The sequence below is a fragment of the Rhinopithecus roxellana genome, chromosome 2, assembly GCF_007565055.1.
Source record: "Rhinopithecus roxellana isolate Shanxi Qingling chromosome 2, ASM756505v1, whole genome shotgun sequence".
Taxonomy (NCBI): domain Eukaryota; kingdom Metazoa; phylum Chordata; class Mammalia; order Primates; family Cercopithecidae; genus Rhinopithecus; species Rhinopithecus roxellana.
The window spans coordinates 10,045,797-10,065,174 of NC_044550.1; the positions used below are offsets into that span (position 1 = coordinate 10,045,797).

General features: G+C 37.1%; 1 protein-coding gene across 1 annotated transcript in view; it reads right to left on the reverse strand.

The window, feature by feature from the left end:
* STPG2 (sperm tail PG-rich repeat containing 2) overlaps positions 1–19,378 on the reverse strand; it is a 542,222-nt gene that overhangs the window by 483,785 nt on the left and 39,059 nt on the right. The window lies entirely within an intron of this gene.

Sequence of the window (19,378 nt, forward strand, 5' to 3'; positions counted from 1 at the left end):
AATACTGCGCTTTAAGCAAACAGGCACACCAGGAGAATATATCCCACACCTGGCCGGGAGGGTCGCATACCCACGGAGCCTCCCTCACTGCTAACACAGCAGTCTGCAGCGATCTATCCGCAAGGCAGCAGCGAGGCTGGGGGAGGGGAGCCCGCCATTGCTGAGGCTTAAGTAGGTAAACAAAGCCGCTGGGAAGCTCGAACTGGGTGGAGCTCACAGCAGCTCAAGGAAGCCTGCCTGTCTCTGTAGTCTCCACCTCTGGGGACAGCGCACAGCTGAAGACCAACAGGGGAAGTAGCGGGAGCCGGTACAGACGCGAACAACTGTCTGACAGCTTTGGGGAGAGCCGTGGATCTCCCAACGCGGAGGTTGAGATCTGAGAACGGACAGACTGCCTGCTCAGGTGTGTCCCTGACCCCTGAGTAGCCTAGCTGGGAGAAATCCCCCACTAGGGGCAGTCTGACACCCCACACCTCACAGGGTGGAGTACACCCCTGAGAGGAAACTTCCAAAGGAAGAATCAGACAGGTACACTCGCTGTTCAGCAATATTCTATCTTCAGCAACCTCTACTGCTGATACCCAGGCAAACAGGGTCTGGAGTGGACCTCAAGCAATCTCCAACAGACCAACAGACAGTACTACTGACTGTCAGAAGGAAAACTATCAAACAGGAAGGACACCTATACCAAAACCCCATCAGTACGTCACCATCATCAAAGACCAGAGACAGATAAAACCACAAAGATGGAGAAGAAGCAGGGCAGAAAAGCTGGAAATTCAAAAAATAAGAGCGCATTTCCCCCTGCAAAGGAGTGCAGCCCATCGCCAGCAACAGATCAAAGCTGCTCAGAGAATGACTTTGACAAGATGAGAGAAGAAGGCTTCAGTCCATAAAACTTATCAGAGCTAAAGGAGGAATTATGTACCCAGCGCAAAGAAACTAAAAATCTTGACAAAAGAGTGGAAGAATTGACAGCTAGACTAATTAATGCAGAGAAGGTCATAAACGAAATGACAGAGATGAAAACCATGACACGAGAAATACGTGACAAATGCACAAGCTTCAGTAACCGACTCGATCAACTGGAAGAAAGAGTATCAGCGATTGAGGATCAAATGAATAAAATGAAGCGAGAAGAGAAACCAAAAGAAAAAAGAAGAAAAAGAAATGAACAAAGCCTGCAAGAAGTATGGGATTATGTAAAAAGACCAAATCTGCGTCTGATTGGGGTGCCTGAAAGTGAGGGGGAAAATGGAACCAAGTTGGAAAACACTCTTCAGGATATCATCCAGGAGAACTTCCCCAACCTAGTAGGGCAGGCCAACATTCAAATTCAGGAAATACAGAGAACTCCACAAAGATACTCCTCCAGAAGAGCAACTCCAAGACACATAATTGCCAGATTCACCAAAGTTGAAATGAAGGAAAAAATCTTAAGGGCAGCCAGAGAGAAAGGTCGGGTTACCCACAAAGGGAAGCCCATCAGGCTAACAGCAGATCTCTCGGCAGAAACTCTACAAGCCAGAAGAGAGTGGGGGCCAATATTCAACACTCTTAAAGAAAAGAATTTTAAACCCAGAATTTCATATCCAGTCAAACTAAGTTTCATAAGTGAAGGAGAAATAAAATCCTTTACAGATAAGCAAATGCTTAGAGATTTTGTCACCACCAGGCCTGCCTTACAAGAGACCCTGAAGGAAGCCCTAAACATGGAAAGGAACAACCGGTACCAGCCATTGCAAAAACATGCCAAAATGTAAAGACCATCGAGGCTAGGAAGAAACTGCATCAACTAACGAGCAAAATAACCAGTTAATATCACAATGACAGGATCAAGTTCACACATAACAATATTAACCTTAAATGTTAATGGACTAAATGCTCCAATTAAAAGACACAGACTGGCAAACTGGATAAAGAGTCAAGACCCATCAGTCTGCTGTATTCAGGAGACCCATCTCACATGCAGAGACATACATAGGCTCAAAATAAAGGGATGGAGGAAGATCTACCAAGCAAATGGAGAACAAAAAAAAAGCAGGGGTTGCAATCCTAGTCTCTGATAAAACAGACTTTAAACCATCAAAGATCAAAAGAGACAAAGAAGGCCATTACATAATGGTAAAGGGATCAATTCAACAGGAAGAGCTAACTCTCCTAAATATATATGCACCCAATACAGGAGCACCCAGATTCATAAAGCAAGTCCTTAGAGACTTACAAAGAGACTTAGACTCCCATACAATAATAATGGGAGACTTCAACACTCCACTGTCAACATTAGACAGATCAACCAGACAGAAAGTTAACAAGGATATCCAGGAATTGAACTCATCTCTGCACCAAGCGGACCTAATAGACATCTATAGAACTCTCCACCCCAAATCAACAGAATATACATTCTTCTCAGCACCACATTGCACTTATTCCAAAATTGACCACATAATTGGAAGTAAAGCACTCCTCAGCAAATGTAAAAGAACAGAAATTATAACAAACTGTCTCTCAGACCACAGTGCAATCAAACTAGAACTCAGGACTAAGGAACTCAATCGGAACCGCTCAACTACATGGAAACTGAACAACCTGCTCCTGAATGACTATTGGGTACATAACGAAATGAAGGCAGAAATAAAGATGTTCTTTGAAACCAATGAGAACAAAGATACAACATACCAGAATCTCTGGGACACATTTAAAGCAGTGTGTAGAGGGAAATTTATAGCACTAAATGCCCACAAGAGAAAGCTGGAAAGATCTAAAATTGACACTCTAACATCACAATTAAAAGAACTAGAGAGGCAAGAGCAAACACATTCAAAAGCTAGCAGAAGGCAAGAAATAACTAAGATCAGAGCAGAACTGAAGGAGATAGAGACACAAAAAACCCTCCAAAAAATCAATGAATCCAGGAGTTGGTTTTTTGAAAAGATCAACAAAATTGACAGACCGCTAGCAAGACTAATAAAGAAGAAAAGAGAGAGGAATCAAATAGATGCAATAAAAAATGATAAAGGGGATATCACCACCGACCCCACAGAAATACAAACTACCATCAGAGAATACTATAAACGCCTCTACGCAAATCAACTAGAAAATCTAGAAGAAATGGATAATTTCCTGGACACTTATACTCTCCCAAGACTAAACCAGGAAGAAGTTGAATCCCTGAGTAGACCAATAGCAGGCTATGAAATTGAGGCAACAATTAATAGCCTACCCACCAAAAAAAGCCCAGGACCAGATGGATTCACAGCTGAATTCTACCAGAGGTACAAGGAGGAGCTGGTACCATTCCTTCTGAAACTATTCCAATCAATAGAAAAAGAGGGAATCCTCCCTAACTCATTTTATGAGGCCAACATCATCCTGATACCAAAGCCTGGCAGAGACACAACAAAAAAAGAGAATTTTAGACCAATATCCCTGATGAACATCGATGCAAAAATCCTCAATAAAATACTGGCAAACCGGATTCAGCAGCACATCAAAAAGCTTATCCACCATGATCAAGTGGGCTTCATCCCTGGGATGCAAGGCTGGTTCAACATTCGCAAATCAATAAATGTAATCCAGCATATAAACAGAACCAAAGACAAGAACCACATGATTATCTCAATAGATGCAGAAAAGGCTTTTGACAAAATTCAACAGCCCTTCATGCTAAAAACGCTCAATAAATTCGGTATTGATGGAACGTACCTCAAAATAATAAGAGCTATTTATGACAAACCCACAGCCAATATCATTCTGAATAGGCAAAAACTGGAAAAATTCCCTTTGAAAACTGGCATAAGACAGGGATGCCCTCTCTTACCACTCCTATTCAACATAGTCTTGGAAGTTCTGGCTAGGGCAATCAGGCAAGAGAGAGAAATCAAGGGTATCCAGTTAGGAAAAGAAGAAGTCAAATTGTCCCTGTTTGCAGATGACATGATTGTATATTTAGAAAACCCCATTGTCTCAGCCCAAAATCTCCTTAAGCTGATAAGCAACTTCAGCAAAGTCTCAGGATACAAAATTAATGTGCAAAAATCACAAGCATTCTTATACACCAGTAACAGACAAGCAGAGAGCCAAATCAGGAATGAACTTCCATTCACAATTGCTTCAAAGAGAATAAAATACCTAGGAATCCAGCTTACAAGGGATGTAAAGGACCTCTTCAAGGAGAACTACAAACCACTGCTCAGTGAAATAAAAGAGGACACAAACAAATGGAAGAACATACCATGCTCATGGATAGGAAGAATCAGTATCGTGAAAATGGCCATACTGCCCAAGGTTATTTATAGATTCAATGCCATCCCCATCAAGCTACCAATGAGTTTCTTCACAGAATTGGAAAAAACTGCTTTAAAGTTCATATGGAACCAAAAAAGAGCCCGCAGTGCCAAGACAATCCTAAGTCATAAGAACAAAGCTGGAGGCATCACGCTACTTGACTTCAAACTATACTACAAGGCTACAGTAACCAAAACAGCATGGTACTGGTACCAAAACAGAGATATACACCAATGGAACAGAACAGAGTCCTCAGAAATAATACCACACATCTACAGCCATCTGATCTTTGACAAACCTGAGAGAAACAAGAAATGGGAAAGGATTCCCTATTTAATAAATGGTGCTGGGAAAATTGGCTAGTCATAAGTAGAAAGCTGAAACTGGATCCTTTCCTTACCCCTTATACGAAGATTAATTCAAGATGGATTAGAGACTTAAATGTTAGACCTAAAACCATAAAAACCCTAGAAGAAAATCTAGGTAGTACCATTCAGGACATAGGCATGGGCAAGGACTTCATGTCTAAAACACCAAAAGCAACGGCAGCAAAAGCCAAAATTGACAAATGGGATCTAATTAAACTAAAGAGCTTCTGCACAGCAAAAGAAACTACCATCAGAGTGAACAGGCAACCTACAGAATGGGAGAAAATTTTTGCAACCTACTCATCTGACAAAGGGCTAACATCCAGAATCTACAAAGAACTCAAACAAATATACAAGAAAAAATCAAACAACCCCATCCAAAAGTGGGGAAAGGATATGAACAGACATTTCTCAAAAGAAGACATTCATACAGCCAACAGACACATGAAAAAGTGCTCATCATCACTCGCCATCAGAGAAATGCAAATCAAAACCACAATGAGATACCATCTCACACCAGTTAGAATGGCAATCATTAAGAAGTCAGGAAACAACAGGTGTTGGAGAGGATATGGAGAAACAGGAACACTTTTACACTGTTGGTGGGATTGTAAACTAGTTCAACCATTATGGAAAACAGTATGGCAATTCCTCAAGGATCTAGAACTAGATGTACCATATGACCCAGCCATCCCACTACTGGGTATATACCCAAAGGATTATAAATTATTCTACTACAAAGACACATGCACACGTATGTTTATTGCGGCACTATTCACAATAGCAAAGACTTGGAATCAACCCAAATGTCCATCTGTGACAGACTGGATTAAGAAAATGTGGCACATATACACCATGGAATACTATGCAGCCATAAAAAAGGATGAGTTTGCGTCCTTTGTAGGGACATGGATGCAGCTGGAAACCATCATTCTTAGCAAACTATCACAAGAAGAGAAAACCAAACACCGCATGTTCTCACTCATAGGTGGGAACTGTACAATGAGATCACTTGGACTCGGGAAGGGGAACATCACACACTGGGGCCTATCATGGGGAGGGGGGAGGAGGGAGGGATTGCATTGGGGAGTTATACATGATATAAATGATGAATTGATGGGTGCTGACGAGTTGATGGGTGCAGCACACCAACATGGCACAAGTATACATATGTAACAAACCTGCACATTATGCACATGTACCCTAGAACTTAAAGTATAATAAAAAATAAAAATAAAAAAAATTAAAAAAAAAATTTACCATGAATGAGTATGAATTAGGTACATAAAACTCACTCAATGTAGTACAAACTATTTTACAATAAGACTTGAAGACATAAGGTGCTATCTCAAAAGATACTGAATCATTGTTTAAGCAATAACTAAATACTTTCAATCTCTTCTTCACTCATTCTCTCACATACAATTTTGTCCATTTATCTTTTAATAATTCAATCCTTTCCTTCCATCTTTACTGATACTGTTTTCACCTCTTTAAAACCCATAATTTAAAAATTGAAAAACTTTCCTTAGAAAATGGGAAAAGTGAGCAATCAGTATTTGAGATACAGTAACTATAACATGAACAACTAATTTAGGTTTGGGGGGGAAGCATGTTTAATTAGGTGAAAGTCTTCTTAAGTCTCTGTTCACCCTCAAAACCAAGGCCACTACCACATATTACTAACGGTAATAAATTGCCAAGTGCCTGTTATAAAACCAAGTAACCAGATAATTTAATAAATATTAAAGCCTAGCAATGATAAGGGAGAAAGTAAAAATATTTGCATCAAAAATAATCGAATAATCCACCCATTAAAGAAAAAAACCCAAAAAGTTTTAAATTATTTCTGCCTTTCATGTCCTTATTATTAACCTGTTTAGCATAATTTTACTTATTTGAAACTAAAACTTTCTATTTAAGATCTATAATATTAGTAAATTATTTTATGTAAACTTATACTAACCAAGAGAATAACCTAGTTTATAAATAGCATCTTTTAACATAACTTTTAAAAGTCTAATAATTTTGATAAATTTATATAGATGAATAGAAATAACTTAGTTTGCAAACAGAATTTAAATAATATTTTTAAATAGTTCCAAGGTATTTTCATTTGGCAGAACTACCAAAAGAACTAAAATTTCCAATTTAGGATTTGCTCAAATGAACTTCAAGGCAAATTTTCATATCTTGCCACACAATTTTTAGGCATTTGTTTTAATGAATTTGAGAAATCAGTGAATAAATAAGGTGTTATGTCTATAAAGATCCAAAGTATTGGCGCCACCTAGTGAAACTGTACTCAGTTATTTTAACTAATATGAAGCTAATACAGCAAGTTCATATATTTTGTATTACCAAATTAAAGAACTTCAACAGAAACAATTACTAAATGTTTTTGCACAGTAAAGATGTATCTTAAAGTCTTTATTAATATTAAGAAAGATACTAAAAAAATTTTCATTACCAAAGGCAAGACATTCCTGAGTGAACTATTCAAGTCACATAAAAGTTAACATCTGCGTTTTTTAATAGAAATTCTCAGTAAATTACAATGTCATGAATATTCAAAAGATATATTAAAACAATACTACATGTACAAACCAAGAAAATTCAAGGACAGTTATGATTTTAAAAACTCACATTCATTAAAATATTATATTCATATTATTACATATTTTGTTGCAATATCAGAAAATGCTTAAATCCAAAGATACTATAGGAGGGGGAGAAAGATGATGGAATAGAAGCCTACACCATTCATCCCTCCTGCTGGAACACAAAATTTTAACAACTATCTACATGAAGAAAAGTACCATCACAAACACCAAAACCCAGGTGGCAAACACAGTACCTGGTTATGACTTCATAATGCTAAAAGAGGCATTGACGAAGGCAGGGGATATAGTCTTGAATCACTGATGTCATTCCTTCCCCATCCCCCAACTGTGGCCATGCAGCAGAGAGAGAAAATCAGTGCATTTTGGAAAGGCAAAGCACAGCAACTGGGGGACTTTACATTGAACTTGGTGTAGTTCTGACAGGGCAGAGTGGAGAATAAAGCCATGCTGAGCTCAGCCAGCAACCATGCAGTGAAGGAGCATTTGGACTAGCCCTAGCCAGAGGACAATCACCCATCCCAGTGGCTGGAACTAGAGTTTCTCAGGAAGTACATTTATAAAGAAAATTTATAAATTTAAAAAGGTAAACTTGAAAGACAGTCTAGGACAGAAGGACTGCAATTTCTAGGCAATTCACGTAGTAGACTGGATTTAGAGCCAGGAAAGTAGGATAGCACAGGACCTAGGGAGACATCAGCTGGTGCAGCTAAAGGAGAGCTTGTGCCATGCCTCCTACAATCCCAGGCAGTACAGCTTATAGCAATGAAAGTGACTCCTTCCTTCTGCTTAAGGAGAGTGAAGAGTAAAGAGGATTTTGTCTGGATAGAGTTTTGAGCAGAGTTGTGAAGCCTCCATTCCAGGCCCCAGCTCCTGAATGATATATCTAGACACATCCTGGGCCAAAAGGTACCTGCTGTCTTGAAATGAAGGCATGATTCATCGCCTGCTGACTAAAGAGCCCTTGGGCCCTGAATAATCAGCAGTGATAACTAGGGAGTTTGCCATGTGCCTTGGGTTCTGAAATATGCTGGGCTTCAGCGATAACCTAGAACATTCCCAGCTGTGGTGGCTACAGTGAAACACTCATTCTGTTTTTACAAAGCAGAGGGAAAAGCAAAGGGGACTTTGTCTCGCACCCTAGGTACCAACTCGACCACAGTGGAGTAGAGCAACAAGCAGGATTTTGGGGCCCCCGAGTCCAGGCCTAGGCTCTTGGACAGCATTTCTGGACATGCCTTGGGCCAGAAGGAAGCCCACTGACCTGAAGGGTAAGTCCCAGGCCAGGCAGCATTCATCACAAACTGACAGAAGAGCCCTTGGGCTTTAAGTGAACATTGGCAGTAGCCTAGCAGAACTCCTTCCTCCCAACCCCCTATGGACCAGTGGTAGTAGTGGGCACAGGGAGAGGCTCCTCTGCCTGTGGAAAAGGGAGTGAAGATCAAGAAGGACTTCATGTTATAGATTAAGTGCTAGCTTAGCCACAGTAGAATAGAACATCAGGTAAATTCCCAAACACTAAATTACAGTGTTATACTTAACTAAGTATATAGTTGTTTATGCTTGTTAAAATAAGCTTATTCTTGACTAAGTATAAAGATCAAATGATGAACCAATCAAAAATAATAACTACAAGACATAGGTAGTACAATAGAACATAAGGAAAAACAACAAAAAGTTAAAAAACAGAGGATGAAGTTAAAGTGTAGTGTTTTTATTGGTTTCTTTCTGCATGCTCTTTGCTTATGTACTTAGTATTACATCAGTTTAAACTAATGGGTTATAAGATAGTATTTGGAAGCCTCACGGTAGCCTCAAATAAAAAACCATACAACATATAAGCAAAATATTAAAGCATTCCACCAGAGAAAACCACCTCCACTAAAAGGAAGACAGGAAGGCATGCAAAAAAGGAAGAGAAGACCACAAAAAAAAAAAAAAAAAAAAAAAAACAGAAAACAAATAACAAAATGGCAGATGTCAGTCCTTACTTATCAATAATAATATTGAATGGAAATGGACTAAACTCTTCAATTGAAAGACACAGAGCGGCTGAACAGATGTTTATAAAGACCCAATGCTATCCTGCCTACAAGAAACACACTTCACCTATAAAGATGCACAGAGACTGAAAGTGAAAGAATGGAAAAAGACACACAATGCCAATGGAAACCAAAAAAGAGCAAGGTAGCTACACTTATATCAGTCAACATGGATTCCAAAACAAAAACTGTAAGAAGAGACAAAGAAGGTTATTATATAATGACAAAGCGGTCAATTTAGCAAAAAGATAAAATGATTATAAATAGATATGTACCCAACATGGGAGAACACAGATATATAAAGCAAATATTATAAGAGCTAAAGAAAAGACATACCCCAATACAATAACAGCTGGAGACTTCAACACTCCACTTTCAGCACTAGACAGATCTCCCAAAGAGAAAAGTCATAAAGAAACATCAAACTTAATCTGCACTATAGAACAAGTGGACCTAGAGATATTTACAAAACATTTCGCTCAATGCAGAATACACATTCTTCTCCTCAGCACATAGATCATTCTCAAGAACAGACTATATGTTAGTCCACAAAAAGTCTTTAAAAATTCAAAAAAAGAAATCATATCAAGTATCTTCTCTGACAACAATGGAATAAAACTAGAAATAAATAACAAGAGGAATTTTGGAAACTATGCAAACATATGGAAATTAAGCAATATGCTCCTCAATGATCAGTGGGTCAATGAAGAAACTAAGAAGAAAGTTTAAAAATATCTTGAAATGGGCTGGGCAGGGTGGCTCATACCTATAATCCCAGCACTTTGGGAGGCCAAGTTGGGAGGACTGCTTGAGCCCAGAAGTTTAAGACCAGCCTGGGCAACATGGGGAGACTTCATCTCTACAAAAATATAAAAACAATTAGCCAGGCATGGCAGCACACACCTGTAGTCCCAGCTACTCAGGAAGCTGAGGTGGGAGGATCACCTGAGCCCAGGAAGTCAAGGCTACAGTGAGCCATGATTATGACACTATATTCCAGCCTGGCTAACAGGAGTGAAACCCTATCTCAAAAAAAAAAAAAAAAAAAAAAAATCTTGAAATAAATGATAACGGAAATACAACATACCAAAACCTATGAGATACAGCAAAAGCATTAAGAAAAGGAAAGTTTATAGCAATAAGCACCTACAGCAAAAAGTAGAAAAATTTCAGATAAAGAACCTAATGATGCATCTTCAAGAATTAAAATGGCAAGAGCAAACCAAACCCAAAATTAGTAAAACAAAAGAAATAATAAAGATCAGAGTAGAAATAAATGAATTTGAAATGAAGAAAATACAAAATATTAATGAAACGAAAAATCGTTTTTTGAAAAGATAAACAAATTGACAAACCTTTAGCCAGACTATGAAAAAGAGAAGATCCAAATAAATAAAATCAGAGGTAAAAAAGAAAATTCAAAGATCATTCAAAGGAATGAATTTGCAGAAATTCCAAGGATCATTAGTGGCTACTATGAGCAACTATATGCCAATAAATTGCAAAATCTGGAAGAAATGAATAAATTTCTAGACACATACAACCTACCAAGGTTGACCCATGAAGAAATCCAAAACCTGAACAGAAAAATAACAAGTAACAAGATCAAAGCCACAATAAAAAGTATCTCAGTAAAGAAAAGTGTGGGACCTGATGGCTTTGCTGAATTCTACCAAACATTAAAAGAAGAACTAATATCAATCCTACTCAAACTATTCCAAAAAATAGAAAAGAAGAGACTACTTCCAAATTCATTCTATGAAGCCAGTATTACCCTGATACCAAAATCAGACAAGGACATATCAAAAACACAAAACTATCCCTGATGGTCAATATCCCTGATGAACATAGATGCAAAAATCCTCAACAAATACTATCAAACCATATTCAATAATATATTTAAAAGATCATTCATCATAATCAAGTGGGATTTATCCTAGGGATGCAAGAACGGTTCAACATATGCAAATCAACCCATGTGATACCTCATAGCAACAGAATGAAAGACAAAATCTATATGGTCATTTCAATTGATGCTGAAAAAACATTTGATAAAGTTCAACATACTTTCCTGATAAAAACATAACTCGACATAGTAAAAGCCATATATGACAGACCCTCAGTCAATATCATACTGAATAGGAAAAACTGGAAGTCTTTCCTCTAAGACATGGAACATGACAAGGAAGTCCACTTTCACCACTGTTACTCAACATAGTACCAGAAGTCTTAGCTACAGAAATCAGACAAGAGAAAGAAATAAAAGGCATCCAAATTGGAAAGGAAGAAGTCAAACTATCCTTGTTTGTAGACGATATGATCTTATATTTTGGAAAACCTAAAGACTCCACAAAAAAAATTATTTGAACTGATAAATTCAGTAAAGTTGCAGGATACAAAATCAACATATAAAAATTAGTAGCGTTTCTATATGCCAACAGTGAACAATCTGAAAAAAAAATCAAAAAAAGTAATCCCATTTACAATAGGCAAAAATAAAATTGAATACCTAAGAATTAACTTAACCAAAGAAGTGAAAGATCTCTGCAATGAAAGCTACAAAACACTGATGAAAGAAATTGAAGTAGACACCAAAAGATGGCAAGATATTCCCTGTTCATGGATTGGAAGAATACTGTTAAAATGCCCATGATACCCAAAGCAATCTACAGATCCAATGCAATCCCTATGAAGATACCAATGACATTCTTCACAGAAACAAACAAAAAAAAAAAACCCTAAAATTTATATGGAATCACAAAAGACCCAAATAACTAAAGCTATCCTGAGCAAAAAGAACAAAACTGGAAGAATCACATTACCTAACTTCAATATTACAGAGTTACAGTAACCAAAACGCCATCGTGCTGGCATAAAAACAGACATATAGTCTAAGGAAACAGAATAGAGAACCCAGAAAAAAACCCACACACCTACAGTGAACTCATTTTCGACTAAGGTGCTAAGAACATACATTGGGGAAAAAGCAGTCTCTTCAATAAGTAGTGCTGGGAAAACTGGATATCCATATCCAGAAGGATGAAACTAGACCTCTCTCTCGCCTTACATAAAAATCAAATCAAAATGGATTAAGACTTAAATCCATGACTCCAAAGTATGAAATTACTAAAAGAAAACACTGGAGAAACTCTCCAGGACATTGGACTGGGCAAAGATTTCCTGAATAATACCCCACAAGCACAGGTAACCAAAGCAAAAATGTACAAATAGCATCACATCAAGTTAAAAAGATTTCTGTACAGCAAAGGAAACAATAATCAAAGTGAAGAGACAGCCCACAGAATGGGAGAAAATGTTTGCAAACTATCCATCTGACAAGGGATCCATAACGAGAACATATAAGGAGCCCAAACAACCCTATAGCGAAAAAAGCTAATAATCCAATTTAAAAATGGGTGCAAGATTTCAATAGACAGTTCCCAAAAGAAGAAATACAAATGGCAACAACATACGAAAAGGTGATCAACATCATTGATCATCAGAAAAATCCAAATCAAAACTACAGTGAGATATGATCTCATCCTAGTCAAAATGCCTTTTATCTAAAAGTCAGGCAATAACAAATGCTGGTGGCAATGTAGAGAAAAGGAAACCCATGTACACGGATGGTGGGAATGTAAATTAGTATAACCACTATGAAGAAGAGTTTAGAGGTTCCTTAAAAAAAAAAAAAAAAAAAAAAAAAAAAAAAAAAAAAAAACTGAAAATAGAACTACCATATAAACCAGCAATCCCACTGCTACGTATATAGGCAAAACAAATGAAATCAATATACCAAAGAGATACACGCACTCCCATGTTTATGGCAGCACTCTTGATAGTAGCCAACATTTGGGAGCAGTTTAAATATTCACCAATAGATGAATGGATAAAGAAAATATTCACAATAGAGAACTATTTAGCCATGCAAAAGAATGAGATTCTGTCATTTGCAACAACATGGATGGAAGTGGAAGTCATTATGTTAACTGAAATAAGCCAGGCACAGAAAGACAAACATCACACGTTCTCACTTACTTGTGAGATCTAAAAATTAAAGCAACTGAACTCTTATAGATAGATCATAGAAGGATGATTACCAGATGCTGGGATGGCCAGGGGATGAGGCTCATGGGGAGATGGGGATGGTTATTGGGTACAAAAAATAAATAGAAAGAATGAGTAAGACCTACTATTTGATAGCACAATAGGGTGATTAGAGTTAATAATAACTTAATTGTACATTTCAAAATAACTTAAAGAATATAATTTGAGGGCCAGGCGCGGTGGCTCACGACTAATCCCAGCACTGTGGGAGGCCGAGACAGGCGGATCACGAGGTCAGGAGATTGATACTATCCTGGTTAACACGGTGAAACCCCATCTCTACTAAAAATACAAAAAAATTAGACAGGTGTGGTGGCAGGTGCCTGTAGTCCCAGCTACTCGGGAGGCTGAGGCAGGAGAATGGCGTGAACTGGCAGGCAGAGCTTACAGCGAACCGAGATTGTGCCACTGCACTCCATCAAGCCTAGGTGACGGAGTGAGACTCCGTCTCAAAAAAATAAAAAGAAAAAATAAAAAGAATATAATTTGATTGTGTAACTCAAAGGATAAGAACTTAAGGGATGGATAACCCATTCTCTGAGATGTGCTTATTTCACATTGCACGCCTGTATCAAAACATCTCAGGTACCCCATAAAAATATATATATACCTAGTATGTACTTGCAAAATTTAAAAATAAATTCTAAAATTTGTTTTAATATTTTTACATACCTAGTATGTAATAGCACAACAAGGGGACTATAGTCAATAACAACTGGCCTGTACATTTTTAAATAACAAAGTATAATTGGATTGTTTATAACACAAAGGATAAACACTTAAGGAGATGGATACCCAATTTTCCATGATGTGATTACTACACACTGCATGCCTATACCAAAATAGCTCATGAATCTATAAATATATCTACCAATGTACCCACAAAAATTTCAAATTAAAAACATATACAAAAAAAATGAAGATACCATAGCACTTTCTAAATTATTTTTCTACTTTAAAATTTATACTGCTTAGGCACCGGAATAAGTACAAAGAAAGGAAAAAACAAGAATTATTTCTCTACATTCAAAATTTTACACAAAACTGCCTATTTTTCAGATCTGTAATTAATTCATTCAGAAAGCATTACTAAACATAGGTACCTCACTTCACTATGTGTTTTAAAAAGAGAATGTAAGATACTTGTCTTCTAAGAACTACGGTTTAATTGAGGATGTAAGATAAATATATCAAAAAAATTCCATGTACAAGAAATATTATTATTCAAATTAATCATAAGTTCAGACAAAAACACCATTAAGCATTATAAGGGCCAATACAACCTGGAAATCTGAAATCTTGAGAAACAAGAGAAAGAGGAATGGGTTCAATATAAGCAAAGAGCATTCCAAGACAATTTCAAGGACTTACTACCTATAACTCATGTTTATGTACCATCTATTGTAAGGGTGCATCTGCTGAACTTAAAGAGCCAAGAAATGGAGTGAAGCCATTAAGCCTATCACACACCAAATTTACCAACCTTCCCAAGTTATATTTTTTTCCTTTTTTTTTTTTTTTTTTTTTTTTTTTTTTTTTTTTTTTTTTGAGACGTAGCCTCGCTCTGTCGCCCAGGCTGGAGTGCAATGGAGAAAATCTTGGCTCACTGCAACCTCCACCTCCCAGGTTCAAGTGATTCTCGAACCTCAGCCTCCCGAGTATCTGGGATTACAGGCACATGCCGACATGCTGAGCTAATTTTTGTATTTTTAGTAGAGATGAGGTTTCACCATATTGGCCAGGCTGGTCTCGAACTCATGACCTCAAGCAATCTGCCCACCTTGGCCTCCCAAAGTGCTGGGATTACAGTCGTGAGCCACTGCACCCTGCCTCCTTCAGCTGCTCTTAATGTGCAGGAGAGGTACTCCAAAGTGTTGTTTCCCTTGGACCTTTAAACCTGGTCCTTTCTTCTTACCCCCTTTCCCACCCCTGAGACCCCACATTAAGACATTTCTCCAGCTGGCCTACCAGATTTTTTCTTTGTTCATAGCAGCTATTGAAAATTCTGCAGCACTTTACCACTGAAATCCCTCCCCATATCCTCATTTCTATTCAGCTGCATTTGGCAGCTAAGACTATGAAAGATATACAGAATAACAGACAATTTCCAGAAATCATAAAAAGTTAAGGATCAAACATTAAAGCAAAAGAAGAAAGCACCATGAGAGAGACATTTTTCCCATGCATTTTCTCTCCTTGCCTAGAGAAAGATCCCATGAGTAAGGGAGTTGGAAGAAAAGCGAAAGATTCAAACATAATAATTTGAGAATGGGCACTAAGTTTTATACTTGCCCATCTCAAGGATAAGTGCTAAGTTGAGAGGTGTGAAGGAGTGATCTATCCAAAATAGGCTTGTGATTCTGAGAAAAAAAACAAAAGAGCTTGAGCCTCATTTTCTAGGTAGCAGCCAGAAAAGTGGCAAGTCATGAGAATCACCCCAACTTAAACATAGCCCAGTACAACGCAAGAGCAGCAGAGTAGCAATTCCTGCGAGAGCTTTCTAAACAGAACTAAAAAAATTTTTTTACAGTTCCCTTATCACCTGATCACAAATTTAATCTCCAATTCAGCTACCTGTAGACAGAAAACATTCAAGATTTTGTGGCCACTAGGAACAATTTCTTCTCTATGACATTGAACTCTAACATTTACCCTTAGTGACCATAATCTCCTATCCTTTCACCTCTTGTGCTCCCTTCTCTCCTACCTACCTTCTGTTGACTCTCATTTTTATCTCTCAATTCTCAGTTCTTCCCTGTTCTTACAAGCCATGAATCCCCTTATGATTTCTTTATCCCCCCACTTAGCCTGGATTCCAAGATTAGCCATACTGGCCTCGGAAACCCTGATTCTCTCAAACCCTTGCCACTTAACCATATTTATAGCTCCAACCTCTGGCGATGCTTAGCCATACAATACGGGTTTCTACACTTGCACTCTTATTGTCAATAATGAGCTTATGCTAACCACTATAAAATGGGACCTTTTTCTTCCACCTGCAACTATTTTATTTATCTTAACTATTTGTCACATTCCTTATGATTCATTATGATATACATTCCATTCTTCTCAATTACTGAACACCTACCTCCCTCACCTCTGAAGAGGACTTCATTGAATACATCACCAAAACAACATAGTTCATCGAAATAAAATTACTCAATCTCCTATACGCCTCTGTATTTGTCTTTCAGGGATCTGCAAACTATGGCCTGTAACCCACATTCAGCTACTGTCTGCTTTTGTAAATGAAAGTTTTACTGGAATACTATTCATCCATATATTGTCCATGGCTCCTTTTGTGCTACAACAGCAGTTGAGTAGTTGTGAAAGAGATTATATGGCCCATGAATTCTAAATATTTAATACCTGCCCCTTTACAGAAAAAGCTTTCTAATCCCTGATTTCATCATCCATTCTTTCTTCCTTTTCATAAAAAAGAGGCATTTCTGTTCTTCTTTAATATAAACTAGCTGTTTATACCTTGCGTCCCTGAACCTTACTCTATTAATTATCTCATCTATGCATTCCTGTAGCTCCTCTATTCCCACTGGATCCTTCAACTATTCTAACAATATGCTCCCTGCAAAATTAAAATGTCTCTCATTCTGTTATCTTTTCAATCGACCATCTGATTTTTCTTCTTCCCTTTACCATCAAAGTTCTGGTGGTAGAAGGTGGTAGAGGCACTGAATATTATATATAATATTGTAATATAATATATATTAATATTAATATAACATATAACAACATAACAATGTATATTAATATGGAATATATCATGTAATATATTAATGTGTAATATAATATATAACAAATAATTATATATATTATATATTCAATGTTTCTATTGCCTGGCCCCATTTCCCTTATTCCATGGAACCTAACTTATCTGCTACCAAAACTGTTCTCTCAATACTCACAATAATTAAAATACTTACTCTCTCAATACCTTTTATTAACTAAATACAAAGCCTTGCTCTTGTCCTGCATTCCCCTCCATTATCTCTTATTTTAAACAGTTATTGCAATTTCATTATCTTTTTAAATAACATGTTCATTATAAAACAATAGAAAATTCAACTAAGCAGAAAAGATAAATAAGTCACCCATAACTCACCACTTTGAGTTAAACAATATAAATATTTTACTATGACTAAATGTATATATATTTATTAATAGTAATAAAAATCATATTATGCATTTGCTTTTTATTTACGAATTTATCATGACCATCTTTCTATAAAAGTATTTCAGGGCTGGGAGTGATGACTCACACGTGTAATCCTAGCCTTTGGGAGGCTGAGGCAGGTGGATCACCTGAGGTCGGGAGTTTGAGACCAGCCTGACCAACATGGAGAAACCCTGACTCTACTAAAAATACAAAATTAGCCAGGCATGGTGGTACACGCATGTAATCCCAGCTACTCAGGAGGCTAAGGCAGCAGAATCGCTTGAACCCGGGAGGCGGAGGTTGCAGTGAGCCGAGATCGTACCATTACACTCCAGCCTGGGCAACAAAAGCAAAACACCATCTTAAAAAAATTAAATAAATAAAAATAAAATCTCTATCCTTGGTATCTACATTCCCTAACTCACTTCCTACTTTACTAATTATCTCTCCTCTAGCTCTTCTATCATGCCTCACTCCCAAAAATCTGTGTTCCTCCAGGATCTGTTCTTAATTTTCTTCTCATCTCTGTATTCTCTTCTGTAGCAACTTCATCACTTCAATTATCACCTTCATGAGTATGACTGCTAAATCAGTATCTCTACCTATAATTTGTATTACAAATTCTATTTTCAAATTTCTACTGTGTGTTGGTAATTTTTCTCCAAATTCAATTGTCTAAAGCTGAACTCATATCTGCTCATCATAATGAGTAGCTTCTGTGATGATCACCTCTGCTAGTGACACAGTCATCCAAATTCATGCACTTTTAAGTTGTCCCTGCCTTTTCCTACTTGCTTGCCTATACACACACGCACACATGCACAATCAGTGTCAGCATTTAGTTGTGTATATAACAAAACAATGAAAATTTAATGGTTCCATGTCAAAATAATCATGGGAAACTACCATTTAGAATTATATAAGCCAAAAAATTTGGAATTTAGGGAATGAATAAGGGTCCATCTTCCCTCATTGCCTGAAATTTTAAATTAAAATTTTTTACGCCTTAGGAACAAATATTTGCTATGACAATAAAGCACTGAGAAAATGCTACATACAATAAAGACCCTATATTTCAGCCAGTTCATTCAATTTAATTCCTTATTCTTTATACTACGTATGAGGTAAAGAAATAAAAAGTGATTCTTCCGATTTTCTCTAGTTTTAAGATACTGTGATAGAAAAAGTCATTGAACAAATCTTCAATTTTAAGCATTTATTTGATATTATACTAATTATGCAAAAATAACAATACTTTCACATTTCTGCTTTAATTATAAATTCTCTTTGATACTTCAAAATTCTTATTTTATCAGACTTGTTTTCACAGAGTTGATTTTCAAAAGAAAGAGTCACATTACATTTAATAATAGATAAACAAGACTCTGCGTAGGCTCAAATTTTTTTAATTGTGTATTTCAAAGCATATATGTAATTAGAGGTAAATTACCCTTATGTAAGGTCAAATTTAAACTGTATATGAGATCTCACTAGAAAGGAACACAGTAAGAAGCAATCAAATCTTCAGCTCTTTAGAACATTCACATCTTTCCCGACCTACTTCCCTAACACCCCAAGATATCTAGTATTACCATTGTTAAGGCAAATTAAATGTGGCCCAGGAAGGACTCTGTACTTCTGTACTTGAGTCCTTGTGGACAAACTGCAACCTAACTTAATAGGTAGACAAGAATGAAAACCTAACTTAGTAGTTTGCACCTGTAACAATGGCTGAGTCTTGGCCAATCCCAGCAGCCTTACTTCAACCACTCATACACT